This window comes from Andrographis paniculata, unplaced genomic scaffold, assembly GCF_009805555.1.
Source record: "Andrographis paniculata isolate CXL003 unplaced genomic scaffold, ASM980555v1 Contig262END, whole genome shotgun sequence".
Lineage (NCBI taxonomy): Eukaryota > Viridiplantae > Streptophyta > Magnoliopsida > Lamiales > Acanthaceae > Andrographis > Andrographis paniculata.
In genome coordinates this window covers 6,825-23,923 of record NW_026137549.1, presented here as the reverse complement: position 1 = coordinate 23,923, position 17,099 = coordinate 6,825, and the positions used below count along the sequence as shown (strand labels likewise).

General features: G+C 43.6%; 1 non-coding gene across 1 annotated transcript; it reads left to right on the top strand.

Annotated features, from left to right (window-relative positions):
• Positions 1 to 7,555: 7,555 nt before the first annotated feature.
• On the top strand, positions 7,556 to 7,627 carry TRNAE-UUC (transfer RNA glutamic acid (anticodon UUC)). The gene has a single exon. It is a non-coding gene; the product is annotated as a tRNA-Glu (tRNA).
• Positions 7,628 to 17,099: the final 9,472 nt, after the last annotated feature.

Sequence of the window (17,099 nt, the reverse complement as noted above, 5' to 3'; positions counted from 1 at the left end):
TGATAGATAGGACTGGTATTTATTTGTTCAATAGAAAAATTAGTTGAAAAAATCATGACTAGACTTAACAATAAAATAGTCGGAAGAGTGCACAGACGATGCAAATTTTTTGTTGCTGTCGGAAAAAGAAGAAGTCCTACTCCTATTAACATAGGAACTGGAAGTGGAATGAAAGGTATGATCCACCCATATTGATATGTCTGTTCCATCAATTTTTTTGAATTCTTTTTGAACGACCTTTCCCCCATAGACATATTGAATAGAAAAAGATATTTTGATTTCCACTGTAATTTTGAAAATTAATGTTTAAATGTCCTTCAAAAGTAAGTAAATAGGTCCGAAACGTATAAAATGCGGTTAATCCCGCCGTGATCCAAGCTATTATTGCGAAAATAGGCGAATACAACCAACTATCATCAAGAATTTCATCTTTTGACCAAAAACAAGCAAGAGGTGGAATACCACAAAGAGAAAATGTACCTAATAAAAAAGAAGTTTTGGTAATCGGTATATGCTTTGTTAAACCACCCATAAAAACCATATTCTGATTTTTATCGGGGGAATAGCCAACAATACTTTCCATTGAATGAATAACAGATCCAGACCCTAAAAAGAATAATGCTTTTGAATAAGCATGAGTAATCAAATGAAATAAAGCACTTCGATAAGACCCGATTCCTAGAGCTAGCATCATATAACCCAATTGAGACATTGTTGAATAAGCTAAACCCCTTTTAATGTTTTTAATGTCTTTTTGAGCAAGAGCTAAAGTAGCTCCTAATAATATCGTAATTATGCCTATCAAGGAGATGAAATCCATTATATTTATATAAGGTATAACTATAAAAAGAGGAAGAAGGCGAGCTACAAGAAAAAATACCCGCTGCTACCATAGTAGCGGCATGGATAAGAGCCGAAATAGGAGTGGGACCCTCCATAGCATCAGGTAACCATACATGAAGCGGAAATTGTGCGGATTTAGCAACTGCACCAGCAAATAATAGAACAGCACACAAAGTAACAAATAGAGAATTGACTTGATTATTGGAAACCAAGTTATTAACCATTTCGAATAAATCCCGAAATTCAAAACTACCTGTTATCCAATTATCCAAAAAAGACCAAAATTCCTAATAATAAACCAAAATCGCCCACACGATTTGTTACAAAAGCTTTTTGACAAGCATTTGCTGCAAGAGGTCGTGTGAACCAAAACCCTATTAATATTAATAGATAGGAACACATTCCAACCAATTCCCAAAAAATAGAAATTTGTATCAAATTGGAACTAGTAACTAATCCCAACATGGAAGTACTGAAAAAACTCATATAAGCAAAAAATCTCAAGTATCCTTGATCGTGAGCCATATAATTATCACTATAAATAAGAACCATAATTCCAACAGTAGTGATTAATATTGACATAATAGAAGTAAGTGGATCGATCAAATAGCCGAATTGCAAAGACAAGTGCGAGTTTGGGCTACAAGAGGTCGGGTTCTTAGGCCATGTAGTCGGAAATGGCAAGATCAAGATGGAGGCGGGGAAGATCAAAGCCATTGTTGATTGGGAGACCCCAAAGTCGGCATCGGAGTTACGCTCTTTCCTTGGCTTGGTAAATTACTACCGGCGGTTCATCAAGGGACATTCGGTGATCACGGCGCCGTTAACCAATATGCCCCGGAAGGACAAGGCGTGGGAATGGACACAAGAATGTATGAGGGCCTTTGAACAACTAAAGGAGGCGGTCACGAAGGAACCGGTACTCGCACTACCCGACTTCACCAAACCATTCGAAGTGATGACGGATGCTTCGGATATAGCCGTTGTATCTGCAATCTCTGGGCACCCCCATCTATTTGCTAACCGTTCACCCCTTCTCCTTCCGAGCCGTTCTAACTTATTGTTGGATCGGGAGTCACAAGAACCATCTCGTCTTACGCGACGTTGTTGCCTATAATTAGAATAAAATTCGAATAAGGGCCTAGGGCTACCCATCGATCCCGAAGTGGGTTGGCTGAAGGCCAAAGTCAAAGTACGGGGATGTAGACCCCACCTTAGGTGCTGAGTGGTGTCCTCTCCTCCCTAATACCTAATACAGAATTCCGTCTATGGAGCCTAAAGCTTCTTTCTAAACTAAAGCATGGCAGTAAGCAGTAAGTTGGCCTAGTCTGACGCCCAGCCTTCGCCTTCTTCAGTGGCCGAGTTGAAGCGTTCAACGGTTCTTCGCCACCTTTCTTTTTCAAGGTTGAGCTTGTGAAATGGAAGCTAATGCTATGCCCCTTGTTCAAGAGAAAGCGAGGACTTTCTTTTAGCTACCGGCCCAAACAAAAAAAAGAGATTAGCCTCTTGATCGATCGATTGATTGGATCGAAGCTAAGATAGCTTGACTCAATTGGAAGATAGGGGGTTGATTGAAGTGTGAGATCAGCCCAAGACTAAGGCCGGGCAACTAGCTGCTGCAGGATTTCCCGTCTATCTATCTCACCACGCTCCCCTACTCCTAACTCCTAACAAGGCTGCATATGGTGAAAGAAGTGGATGAGGAGTGGACTGCATTGAACAGAATGCTCGTGGTCGCCGGCTAACACAATGCAGGGGAGACTAGCCGAGAAGCCTAAGCTAGCTATCACCCCAGCGGAGTCTAGTCTTCTTATCGAGATGAGCATGAGTGGTCAAGCCCTGCAATGAGATCATGCGCCCTGGGCTACTGTTGTGTGTTCCGATCCTTCCAGTGAGAGCTTACTCCGCTGTTCGTGGTGGAGTAAGGGCTTAGGATTAGGGGTAAGGGCATGCCTTAAGGCAGCTCGTGACCCAGCATTAGACTGAAGTCGTTTTTGTTTTGGCATTTGTAGCCGAACCACAGCTCTCAATCCGATACTAAGAGTTTGCTTCCTTAATGGCGTAATGTAAAAGATAGCAGAGAGTAGTCAGTGTCAGTAGCTCCTCTTTGCCCGAGTGCGGGAGTCAGAGCAGAGGAAAGTAAGTCAGCCGGGTACGGCTTGTATACAGGGATATAATCGACCAAAGTAAGTGGATGGATCCCCATGAATATGGAACCGAACCCCGGCTTGCTGTCTGAAAGGCTTCTTTCGCGAGGAAGCACTTCGCTCACCACTTGAACGGACCGAAGGACACACCACAAGCTTCATTCAAGCATTTCCTCCATAAAGCAGTTCTTCCTTTCCATTTCATCACTTCAAAAACCTACCTTTCAAACTTTTATAGCAATCAGGTAAGGCCGAGGCTAATAGGAAGTACAGATATTCATTCAACCAAAAACCAACCACCGAACCGAAACCGATCGGGGAGACCGGGGGATATTTTATCAATCACAGCCCGGAAAGGAATTGACAGACGGGATGAAATAGCCGCTTGAGAAGAAGCGGCTTATTCGAGAACACCGTATTCAATTGCGACAACAACTCGAAACGCGAAAACAGCTACTTCTGTGGCATTTGTCCCTGAGACGCCAAGATCTTCCTTCTTGCCTTGCCTTCCTCTTCACTTCGAACCTGGTATCCTAGATGGTACGGGATAGCAGGAATCAAAGAATCAATAAGGATGTTGGGCGGGGAATCAAATCAAGAGAACTTTATTATCGCGGCATTCCAACAAAAAACATCTCCCAAAGTTGCTATGAAAATGAAAGTATCGCAGTTCGATAAGTCAGGACTAGACTCAAAAAGGTCCACCGTTTCTAGCTTCATCGTACCTGGTTTTAGTAGTCAAAGACTGTATACTTCGAAATGTCTGAGGGGGAGTCAGGGTCTTTCTTTGAACAGGTCCTTATTAAGGAATGGAAATGTCAAGTATTACGGGACTGAGAAGGAGTCTCAGGAGCCAACTAGACAAGATCTAGGGTTTAAGACCCTACAAATCTTAGGGAGATTGAAGGTCGCAATCCTTCTCCTGTACTTTCTTTTGGCCCTTGCCACAAGCGAGGGCAAGTTCCAGCTTCGACTCGGCCCCCTGGAGTTCCTAACCGAGGGAGGTTCAAACCTTTTTCTTGGCTTACCGAGCCCCCTATTTTCTCTTTTTGCCCTCATTCCCGCCGTTCCATCAATTTTTTTATTGCTAGCAATAGCATATTGTCTTTATCGCATTTTTCTTAAAAAGGAAGAAGGTTTAGAAAAAAGGAGAAGGGGGACCACCGAGTCCACTTGACCAATTTGAGATTGAGCCATTGATTGGTATTCTACTATTTTTCCGAAAAATCTGAGAAAAAGGACCGGTCTAAGGTTGAACCGGAGGGAAGGAGGTAAGGTAGGGCCTTTCCAATTGATAGCACCTCTATAATACTTTCTGATTGTTCATGAAACTTGCTCCTGTCTTTCTTCTTGATTCTGTATTGTATCTTGTGTGTTGATTTTTCTGTTTCTTGTGTTTTATGAGAAGAGTACTATTCGCAATCTTTCATAAACTTCTCATCTCTGCCTGTGTTGATGCTGTTCTGCCTGTCTTTTCTAAGTGTATATTCCTTATTGAAAGATTTTCTTATTTTTGATTCCTGCTCCCTTGCCTATTGGAGCTAGGGTTTCTTAGCTCTTCTTTGTTCGTAGTTCCTGGTTGTTGTCTCCCTTGTTAGGAAAGATGTTCACTCATTAACTTCCTAGCTACCCTCTCTCTGATTATACGATACCACTGGCAAATTGAATCGCATTCTAAAGTCCTTTTTACATGCCTACATGCCTGACATTCTTAGGGAAGGAGTATCCTCTATCCGGTGAGTCAGGACCGAACCTAGTAAATAGGAGTTCGCTTTCCACTGAGCCTTCTTTAATGCTTTGATCGGGCAGTGCTATCATTTACCATTTACAAGCCTAATTACAAGCCTAAGGGGAAGATCGGTACATCGATTCATCGGCCAAAGAAGGGGCCCTCTTCACCAACCCACTCCTGGATAAACAACTTGTTCCTTCTGAATCAGGAGATCGGGTCTTCGGCTAACGCGGGCGCCGGGGAGCAGGCCCAAGAGCAAAAACCTAGATTGCGCGAGATCTTTAAACGAGGAAATTCAACGATAGAACAAGAAGCATGCTATGCTATGGGAACTCAATGGAACTGGCACTCTGTATGTGCTGCTATGATAGTAAGCTCCTCCTGCTCTCTTATGCCGTTACGCTTACTTGAGCTAGCTCTTATCGGTAAAGAAATTCGATTACTGGGCGGAGAAAAGAGAAGTAACTAACCTTAGATCTCTGGTCGGCTATCAGTAAAGGAACCTTCTGGCCGGTTAGGTTAAGCAAAGAGCGCTGGCAGGGATTCTTTCCTGAAAGTGCGAACGTGAAAGAGCGATCGTGCCCCTAGGTTAACATCAGTTAGCCGTGAAGAACGCAGGTAACCTTACCGGGGTTTATTCGTGAAAGTCAGCTCTGGCTTTCGGCACCGGTTACGAGAACAGTATGAGTTCATTCTGTCCCACTTGGCTCAATAGCCGGAGATTAAATAGCAGCTTCTTCTTTCACATTTGTCCAGCTTATGATGATTCCATTTCAAAAAGCTATTATTCCTCCAACAGTGGATAGGCAAACAAAAGAAAGCAGTCACCCACCAGGAAGGCATAGAGTGAAGCCAGGAAAGGAATTGCTTACTACAGACAGACCCGCCGGTAACACCTCAAAGACCAAGAGCAGCGGATAATCTAACTCTAACAACGGGTATTCATCCCATCTCGAGTTCGAAACTATATTCTCATGTCCTCAACCCCGGTACTCTACTATATGCAACCTATTTTGACACAACTTATTCTCTTCTCAAAGAGCTTCTTCTATCAAACCGCGTATTCTCGGCATCAACCTGGCAAGATCCGATCGGAAAGATAAGAAGCATCTGACTCATAAGCTACTAAGGCCCGAAAGCCTTGCCAACTACGTCTACCTTACTTACTAGCTAGCCTAAGAAGAGAAGTACTTGCCAGCAGTCCAAGCTCACCAGGACCCAGGTGCTGAGAAAAAAGGCTTCAGCTTTCTTCGAGGAAGGGGATGATCGGTTCAGAAGTCGAACAGGTTCCAGCCTAGAAAGCTGAGCAGTTCTCAGAAAGAGTAGTTAATGGTTCACCTGGTAATAGCTGGGATTTCGTATTCTACTTAGAAATAGAAAGCTATGTCTCGAGAACGCCTTCCTTCTAACTAACTAACTAAGGCAATTGGTCTCTCACGTTGGATATAGATGTTGCCAATGCAAGTTAAGCGCGTAAACGACCTGAAGATTGGTGTTGGCATTAGGAGAAGCAAGCTGATAGTGGAACTAGTGGCATTCCTTTTTCGGATAAGAAAGTGACCTCGCCGGCCCTTCATTTGCCCCTCATCTTTATGACTCAACATCTGTAGCGTCATCGAAGTGTAGCTCGGCAATGAGTACCTTCTCTTCTAGCTCTTCGGTGTGGCTTTCTTTAAAGAGACTTTCCTCCTCTGCAGCTATCTCCTACAAGCTTGTTCTTAGGTTGTATAGTAATGGTCAACAAGCGTGGTCATAAGCTTTGCTTAGTCCATGTTTTCGTAGCCGAAGAAAATGTCCTTTGTTATAGGCTTGTCCTTCTAGTAGCTCTTAGGGTTGCTGAAAGTGTGGATGATTTTCCTTTCCTGCAACGCCTACTCAAAACGTTAAACGTTGAGGGGTCTTTCTATGGAAAAAGTTCTGGTCATGGGGTGGGCAGGGAATGAATGGAATTGATTGTTGCGCGGATTAGCCGCGAAAGAGCTTTACAAGCGGCATTGCCGGATTATCGGAATCGTTTCAATGTGAACATTCCGGTAAGCAGTGCCGAAATGAACTGTAATGGCTATTAGAATTAGAATAGGGTAGACAACTCTTTACTCTTTTCTTACTCTCCTTTAAAGCCTTACTTATTACTTAAAGGGCTAGGTAAAGAGCAAGCAGGAATCTTTCCCAATGCGCTAAGGTTATAGGTCAAAAGCAGATTCGAGCAAAGAGAAGACAGTCTTCTTATCGTTCGTGACCCTTCTCGAAAAAATTCTGTTACATAAGCTCAACAGCTTAAGGGCTACTATATCTCATCCCCACGAGGGAAGATCTAGTGATAGAGGAAAACGCGAGAATGAAGGTTTGTAATGAAGACTATTACACCAGAAAAATCAGTATCTTACCGCGCATCAGCTTGAAGAGCGGCTATCGGAGTCAGGCTTAAGAGAGCCTCCTACCTAGTCAAATACTGAACTGAAAAAAGAAGAATACCATCATCGAGTACTGAATCGGATTCAGAGATCACCAGCCTATCGAACCAAAGGCTGACCAGGCACTTTTGTTGTTGCAGAATTAGACCCCCAATCCAATGGTTACCAGTTGAAGAGAGCGGCTCTCTTGATACGAACCGCTCAGGGTCAAAAAGAAGAATATGCCTGCTTGCGATAGTTGACTGAAGCCAAAACGCGGTTTGCCAACTTTGTCTTGGATGCCCTAATTCATAATGAATAAGCGGAATAGAATAGATGGAAGTAAGAACATAAGAAAGAGGTCGAATTTCGTATAGAAAGAAAACGAACCACTTCTATTCTCGGAGCCCACGGAGCGGTATATGAAGAATGGCTTTTTGGTCCCTTTCGTCCAGTGGTTAGGACATCGTCTTTTCATGTCGAAGACACGGGTTCGATTCCCGTAAGGGATAGGTACTCATTCCCGGCCGCTTTCAGTTAGTGTTCATTGCTGAGTGATCGCTCGCTATCTGGCTGGAAAAGGTGGTCCGGAAGCTTCCTCTCTCCCAGCAAGCAAGACGAGATCACCATTTCTCTCAGTAATGGACTTCCTTGAATTCAAAGCAGGGGATAGCCCCTGTGGGAGTCGAATCTTCAATCAAGCAAGACCGGACAACTGCGAAAGAGCGAATCTTTCCCCTATCTCTAAAGGGGCTTCTTCGATCTCATACTTCGTTTATGTTAGGGTTTCGCCCGTAGCAGGGCAATTAATATAGCGCCTCGTGGTACTCGTGAGAAAGATGAGATAAAGCTAAATAGACTCTCGAAAGGGGGAAGCTTCCTTGTCCTACTCGTCGTCTCCAATCATGACAAGACAGTGGGGTAGTTAAGATCTCTTCGAAGAGGGGGAGCTAATACCTTTCTAACTCGGCACCCACAATCATGGGGTAAAGAACCTCTAAGCATCGACGCCAAAGGACAACTCACTTCCAGCCAAGAATAGGAAAACTCATTACCAAGGGGCAAGGGGTTTAGCAAGCATTAAATGAAGTAGACTCTTTCAGTTTCAGTAAGACCACGCATTCTCTTCGCTTGGGCTCCTTTGCAGCGTCGCAGTCTGCCTGGTCCTAGCTATGAACCTTCCTCAAATCCCTCCTTCAGTTGATGAATCAGTCCCAAGAAAGGCAATTGAAGCTCAGACAAGACATAGACTACCTGAAAGAGGATCTATGTAATAGAGTTGAGGGCTAGGATTAGCAGGCTAAAAGGAAAGAGTGCAATTCAGTGCTCTGAGAGGACGTAGTTCCCTTCGGGAGTGAACCTCTGACTGCGCAGCCATATATAGGTTTGGGGAGATGACGCCCTTTTCTTATATTAACATTTCTTTCTTCTTATATCTTATAGTTGTCTCTTTTTACAGCCTGCTTTCAAACCTCGGTATAACACTGGGCGAAGGCCCCAGAAAACAGATCATTAGACAGGATAAGAGCTGCGATAGTGCACGGCATCGAATTTCTAGGTCACGGACTTCGAATAAAGCCATACTGCTCCGTGGGCCTCAGAAATGGCATGAACGAAAGCACTTGGCGGAGAATACTAAGGCCTTGCTTACCACCACACAGGTTGTTCACGCCGACGCGGGAAATTCACCCACTTTGCCTCGGCTGCTCGATCATCTTCGGCTAGAGCTTTACGATCGAGTCTCTTGCCTCCTATATGGTATATGGCTGCTTCCCCGAAGAATTCCGGATCCAATATTCCACCTTGTACTTCATTAGGCCAGGACTGACATGCCCAAGGCGAATTTGATTTGCCCGTGCGATCGCACGTGTTGCCAACACGCTTCGGAACCGGTTTCAGCCTGGGAATTAGACTAGAATATATAATAAAGACTTCCCATCTCGAGTGGAAAACCCTATCGAGGCAAATGCAAATGGGGGGATAAATATTGAAACTACATTAGCTTCTCGAAATGGATTGAAAGCGAAGGTGAATCCATAGCTCCAACCAAGGAAGGAAGGGTGGACGAGGCAGAACGTGCTACTAGTTCGCTTTAAGGGTTGGTAAGGGTTCCAACTATGACGGAAACCCTAATCTATTTAGCAAGTGCGTATTCGGGAAGGAGATGAACCAAAAACAGCAATAACTACAAGGTATGGCTCGTACGAATTTAAGGTTATGCCATTTGGATTAACCAACGCCCCGGCTACATTTTCGACTTTGATGCAAGAGGTGCTCCGGGAGTTCCTCGACGATTTCGTGGTGGTGTACCTAGATGACATCGTCATCTATAGCAAGGATATGGAGGAACACATCAAGCACTTGAAGAAGGTGTTCCAAGCATTGCGGGAATTCGAAAGAAAAATCATTATTGAGCGTCCAAGACCATACATATTGATAGATAGGACTGGTATTTATTTGTTCAATAGAAAAATTAGTTGAAAAAATCATGACTAGACTTAACAATAAAATAGTCGGAAGAGTGCACAGACGATGCAAATTTTTTGTTGCTGTCGGAAAAAGAAGAAGTCCTACTCCTATTAACATAGGAACTGGAAGTGGAATGAAAGGTATGATCCACCCATATTGATATGTCTGTTCCATCAATTTTTTTGAATTCTTTTTGAACGACCTTTCCCCCATAGACATATTGAATAGAAAAAGATATTTTGATTTCCACTGTAATTTTGAAAATTAATGTTTAAATGTCCTTCAAAAGTAAGTAAATAGGTCCGAAACGTATAAAATGCGGTTAATCCCGCCGTGATCCAAGCTATTATTGCGAAAATAGGCGAATACAACCAACTATCATCAAGAATTTCATCTTTTGACCAAAAACAAGCAAGAGGTGGAATACCACAAAGAGAAAATGTACCTAATAAAAAAAGAAGTTTTGGTAATCGGTATATGCTTTGTTAAACCACCCATAAAAACCATATTCTGATTTTTATCGGGGGAATAGCCAACAATACTTTCCATTGAATGAATAACAGATCCAGACCCTAAAAAGAATAATGCTTTTGAATAAGCATGAGTAATCAAATGAAATAAAGCACTTCGATAAGACCCGATTCCTAGAGCTAGCATCATATAACCCAATTGAGACATTGTTGAATAAGCTAAACCCCTTTTAATGTTTTTAATGTCTTTTTGAGCAAGAGCTAAAGTAGCTCCTAATAATATCGTAATTATGCCTATCAAGGAGATGAAATCCATTATATTTATATAAGGTATAACTATAAAAAGAGGAAGAAGGCGAGCTACAAGAAAAATACCCGCTGCTACCATAGTAGCGGCATGGATAAGAGCCGAAATAGGAGTGGGACCCTCCATAGCATCAGGTAACCATACATGAAGCGGAAATTGTGCGGATTTAGCAACTGCACCAGCAAATAATAGAACAGCACACAAAGTAACAAATAGAGAATTGACTTGATTATTGGAAACCAAGTTATTAACCATTTCGAATAAATCCCGAAATTCAAAACTACCTGTTATCCAATTATCCAAAAAAGACCAAAAATTCCTAATAATAAACCAAAATCGCCCACACGATTTGTTACAAAAGCTTTTTGACAAGCATTTGCTGCAAGAGGTCGTGTGAACCAAAACCCTATTAATATTAATAGATAGGAACACATTCCAACCAATTCCCAAAAAATAGAAATTTGTATCAAATTGGAACTAGTAACTAATCCCAACATGGAAGTACTGAAAAAACTCATATAAGCAAAAAATCTCAAGTATCCTTGATCGTGAGCCATATAATTATCACTATAAATAAGAACCATAATTCCAACAGTAGTGATTAATATTGACATAATAGAAGTAAGTGGATCGATCAAATAGCCGAATTGCAAAGACAAGTGCGAGTTTGGGCTACAAGAGGTCGGGTTCTTAGGCCATGTAGTCGGAAATGGCAAGATCAAGATGGAGGCGGGGAAGATCAAAGCCATTGTTGATTGGGAGACCCCAAAGTCGGCATCGGAGTTACGCTCTTTCCTTGGCTTGGTAAATTACTACCGGCGGTTCATCAAGGGACATTCGGTGATCACGGCGCCGTTAACCAATATGCCCCGGAAGGACAAGGCGTGGGAATGGACACAAGAATGTATGAGGGCCTTTGAACAACTAAAGGAGGCGGTCACGAAGGAACCGGTACTCGCACTACCCGACTTCACCAAACCATTCGAAGTGATGACGGATGCTTCGGATATAGCCGTTGTATCTGCAATCTCTGGGCACCCCCATCTATTTGCTAACCGTTCACCCCTTCTCCTTCCGAGCCGTTCTAACTTATTGTTGGATCGGGAGTCACAAGAACCATCTCGTCTTACGCGACGTTGTTGCCTATAATTAGAATAAAATTCGAATAAGGGCCTAGGGCTACCCATCGATCCCGAAGTGGGTTGGCTGAAGGCCAAAGTCAAAGTACGGGGATGTAGACCCCACCTTAGGTGCTGAGTGGTGTCCTCTCCTCCCTAATACCTAATACAGAATTCCGTCTATGGAGCCTAAAGCTTCTTTCTAAACTAAAGCATGGCAGTAAGCAGTAAGTTGGCCTAGTCTGACGCCCAGCCTTCGCCTTCTTCAGTGGCCGAGTTGAAGCGTTCAACGGTTCTTCGCCACCTTTCTTTTTCAAGGTTGAGCTTGTGAAATGGAAGCTAATGCTATGCCCCTTGTTCAAGAGAAAGCGAGGACTTTCTTTTAGCTACCGGCCCAAACAAAAAAAAGAGATTAGCCTCTTGATCGATCGATTGATTGGATCGAAGCTAAGATAGCTTGACTCAATTGGAAGATAGGGGGTTGATTGAAGTGTGAGATCAGCCCAAGACTAAGGCCGGGCAACTAGCTGCTGCAGGATTTCCCGTCTATCTATCTCACCACGCTCCCCTACTCCTAACTCCTAACAAGGCTGCATATGGTGTGAAAGAAGTGGATGAGGAGTGGACTGCATTGAACAGAATGCTCGTGGTCGCCGGCTAACACAATGCAGGGGAGACTAGCCGAGAAGCCTAAGCTAGCTATCACCCCAGCGGAGTCTAGTCTTCTTATCGAGATGAGCATGAGTGGTCAAGCCCTGCAATGAGATCATGCGCCCTGGGCTACTGTTGTGTGTTCCGATCCTTCCAGTGAGAGCTTACTCCGCTGTTCGTGGTGGAGTAAGGGCTTAGGATTAGGGGTAAGGGCATGCCTTAAGGCAGCTCGTGACCCAGCATTAGACTGAAGTCGTTTTTGTTTTGGCATTTGTAGCCGAACCACAGCTCTCAATCCGATACTAAGAGTTTGCTTCCTTAATGGCGTAATGTAAAAGATAGCAGAGAGTAGTCAGTGTCAGTAGCTCCTCTTTGCCCGAGTGCGGGAGTCAGAGCAGAGGAAAGTAAGTCAGCCGGGTACGGCTTGTATACAGGGATATAATCGACCAAAGTAAGTGGATGGATCCCCATGAATATGGAACCGAACCCCGGCTTGCTGTCTGAAAGGCTTCTTTCGCGAGGAAGCACTTCGCTCACCACTTGAACGGACCGAAGGACACACCACAAGCTTCATTCAAGCATTTCCTCCATAAAGCAGTTCTTCCTTTCCATTTCATCACTTCAAAAACCTACCTTTCAAACTTTTATAGCAATCAGGTAAGGCCGAGGCTAATAGGAAGTACAGATATTCATTCAACCAAAAACCAACCACCGAACCGAAACCGATCGGGGAGACCGGGGGATATTTTATCAATCACAGCCCGGAAAGGAATTGACAGACGGGATGAAATAGCCGCTTGAGAAGAAGCGGCTTATTCGAGAACACCGTATTCAATTGCGACAACAACTCGAAACGCGAAAACAGCTACTTCTGTGGCATTTGTCCCTGAGACGCCAAGATCTTCCTTCTTGCCTTGCCTTCCTCTTCACTTCGAACCTGGTATCCTAGATGGTACGGGATAGCAGGAATCAAAGAATCAATAAGGATGTTGGGCGGGGAATCAAATCAAGAGAACTTTATTATCGCGGCATTCAACAAAAAACATCTCCCAAAGTTGCTATGAAAATGAAAGTATCGCAGTTCGATAAGTCAGGACTAGACTCAAAAAGGTCCACCGTTTCTAGCTTCATCGTACCTGGTTTTAGTAGTCAAAGACTGTATACTTCGAAATGTCTGAGGGGGAGTCAGGGTCTTTCTTTGAACAGGTCCTTATTAAGGAATGGAAATGTCAAGTATTACGGGACTGAGAAGGAGTCTCAGGAGCCAACTAGACAAGATCTAGGGTTTAAGACCCTACAAATCTTAGGGAGATTGAAGGTCGCAATCCTTCTCCTGTACTTTCTTTTGGCCCTTGCCACAAGCGAGGGCAAGTTCCAGCTTCGACTCGGCCCCCTGGAGTTCCTAACCGAGGGAGGTTCAAACCTTTTTCTTGGCTTACCGAGCCCCTATTTTCTCTTTTTGCCCTCATTCCCGCCGTTCCATCAATTTTTTTATTGCTAGCAATAGCATATTGTCTTTATCGCATTTTTCTTAAAAAGGAAGAAGGTTTAGAAAAAGGGAGAAGGGGGACCACCGAGTCCACTTGACCAATTTGAGATTGAGCCATTGATTGGTATTCTACTATTTTTCCGAAAAATCTGAGAAAAAGGACCGGTCTAAGGTTGAACCGGAGGGAAGGAGGTAAGGTAGGGCCTTTCCAATTGATAGCACCTCTATAATACTTTCTGATTGTTCATGAAACTTGCTCCTGTCTTTCTTCTTGATTCTGTATTGTATCTTTGTTTGATTTTTCTGTTTCTTGTGTTTTATGAGAAGAGTACTATTCGCAATCTTTCATAAACTTCTCATCTCTGCCTGTGTTGATGCTGTTCTGCCTGTCTTTTCTAAGTGTATATTCCTTATTGAAAGATTTTCTTATTTTTGATTCCTGCTCCCTTGCCTATTGGAGCTAGGGTTTCTTAGCTCTTCTTTGTTCGTAGTTCCTGGTTGTTGTCTCCCTTGTTAGGAAAGATGTTCACTCATTAACTTCCTAGCTACCCTCTCTCTGATTATACGATACCACTGGCAAATTGAATCGCATTCTAAAGTCCTTTTTACATGCCTACATGCCTGACATTCTTAGGGAAGGAGTATCCTCTATCCGGTGAGTCAGGACCGAACCTAGTAAATAGGAGTTCGCTTTCCACTGAGCCTTCTTTAATGCTTTGATCGGGCAGTGCTATCATTTACCATTTACAAGCCTAATTACAAGCCTAAGGGGAAGATCGGTACATCGATTCATCGGCCAAAGAAGGGGCCCTCTTCACCAACCCACTCCTGGATAAACAACTTGTTCCTTCTGAATCAGGAGATCGGGTCTTCGGCTAACGCGGGCGCCGGGGAGCAGGCCCAAGAGCAAAAACCTAGATTGCGCGAGATCTTTAAACGAGGAAATTCAACGATAGAACAAGAAGCATGCTATGCTATGGGAACTCAATGGAACTGGCACTCTGTATGTGCTGCTATGATAGTAAGCTCCTCCTGCTCTCTTATGCCGTTACGCTTACTTGAGCTAGCTCTTATCGGTAAAGAAATTCGATTACTGGGCGGAGAAAAAGAGAAGTAACTAACCTTAGATCTCTGGTCGGCTATCAGTAAAGGAACCTTCTGGCCGGTTAGGTTAAGCAAAGAGCGCTGGCAGGGATTCTTTCCTGAAAGTGCGAACGTGAAAGAGCGATCGTGCCCCTAGGTTAACATCAGTTAGCCGTGAAGAACGCAGGTAACCTTACCGGGGTTTATTCGTGAAAGTCAGCTCTGGCTTTCGGCACCGGTTACGAGAACAGTATGAGTTCATTCTGTCCCACTTGGCTCAATAGCCGGAGATTAAATAGCAGCTTCTTCTTTCACATTTGTCCAGCTTATGATGATTCCATTTCAAAAAGCTATTATTCCTCCAACAGTGGATAGGCAAACAAAAGAAAGCAGTCACCCACCAGGAAGGCATAGAGTGAAGCCAGGAAAGGAATTGCTTACTACAGACAGACCCGCCGGTAACACCTCAAAGACCAAGAGCAGCGGATAATCTAACTCTAACACGGGTATTCATCCCATCTCGAGTTCGAAACTATATTCTCATGTCCTCAACCCCGGTACTCTACTATATGCAACCTATTTTGACACAACTTATTCTCTTCTCAAAGAGCTTCTTCTATCAAACCGCGTATTCTCGGCATCAACCTGGCAAGATCCGATCGGAAAGATAAGAAGCATCTGACTCATAAGCTACTAAGGCCCGAAAGCCTTGCCAACTACGTCTACCTTACTTACTAGCTAGCCTAAGAAGAGAAGTACTTGCCAGCAGTCCAAGCTCACCAGGACCCAGGTGCTGAGAAAAAAGGCTTCAGCTTTCTTCGAGGAAGGGGATGATCGGTTCAGAAGTCGAACAGGTTCCAGCCTAGAAAGCTGAGCAGTTCTCAGAAAGAGTAGTTAATGGTTCACCTGGTAATAGCTGGGATTTCGTATTCTACTTAGAAATAGAAAGCTATGTCTCGAGAACGCCTTCCTTCTAACTAACTAACTAAGGCAATTGGTCTCTCACGTTGGATATAGATGTTGCCAATGCAAGTTAAGCGCGTAAACGACCTGAAGATTGGTGTTGGCATTAGGAGAAGCAAGCTGATAGTGGAACTAGTGGCATTCCTTTTTCGGATAAGAAAGTGACCTCGCCGGCCCTTCATTTGCCCCTCATCTTTATGACTCAACATCTGTAGCGTCATCGAAGTGTAGCTCGGCAATGAGTACCTTCTCTTCTAGCTCTTCGGTGTGGCTTTCTTTAAAGAGACTTTCCTCCTCTGCAGCTATCTCCTACAAGCTTGTTCTTAGGTTGTATAGTAATGGTCAACAAGCGTGGTCATAAGCTTTGCTTAGTCCATGTTTTCGTAGCCGAAGAAAATGTCCTTTGTTATAGGCTTGTCCTTCTAGTAGCTCTTAGGGTTGCTGAAAGTGTGGATGATTTTCCTTTCCTGCAACGCCTACTCAAAACGTTAAACGTTGAGGGGTCTTTCTATGGAAAAAGTTCTGGTCATGGGGTGGGCAGGGAATGAATGGAATTGATTGTTGCGCGGATTAGCCGCGAAAGAGCTTTACAAGCGGCATTGCCGGATTATCGGAATCGTTTCAATGTGAACATTCCGGTAAGCAGTGCCGAAATGAACTGTAATGGCTATTAGAATTAGAATAGGGTAGACAACTCTTTACTCTTTTCTTACTCTCCTTTAAAGCCTTACTTATTACTTAAAGGGCTAGGTAAAGAGCAAGCAGGAATCTTTCCCAATGCGCTAAGGTTATAGGTCAAAAGCAGATTCGAGCAAAGAGAAGACAGTCTTCTTATCGTTCGTGACCCTTCTCGAAAAAATTCTGTTACATAAGCTCAACAGCTTAAGGGCTACTATCTCATCCCCACGAGGGAAGATCTAGTGATAGAGGAAAACGCGAGAATGAAGGTTTGTAATGAAGACTATTACACCAGAAAAATCAGTATCTTACCGCGCATCAGCTTGAAGAGCGGCTATCGGAGTCAGGCTTAAGAGAGCCTCCTACCTAGTCAAATACTGAACTGAAAAAAGAAGAATACCATCATCGAGTACTGAATCGGATTCAGAGATCACCAGCCTATCGAACCAAAGGCTGACCAGGCACTTTTGTTGTTGCAGAATTAGACCCCCAATCCAATGGTTACCAGTTGAAGAGAGCGGCTCTCTTGATACGAACCGCTCAGGGTCAAAAAGAAGAATATGCCTGCTTGCGATAGTTGACTGAAGCCAAAACGCGGTTTGCCAACTTTGTTGGATGCCCTAATTCATAATGAATAAGCGGAATAGAATAGATGGAAGTAAGAACATAAGAAAGAGGTCGAATTTCGTATAGAAAGAAAACGAACCACTTCTATTCTCGGAGCCCACGGAGCGGTATATGAAGAATGGCTTTTTG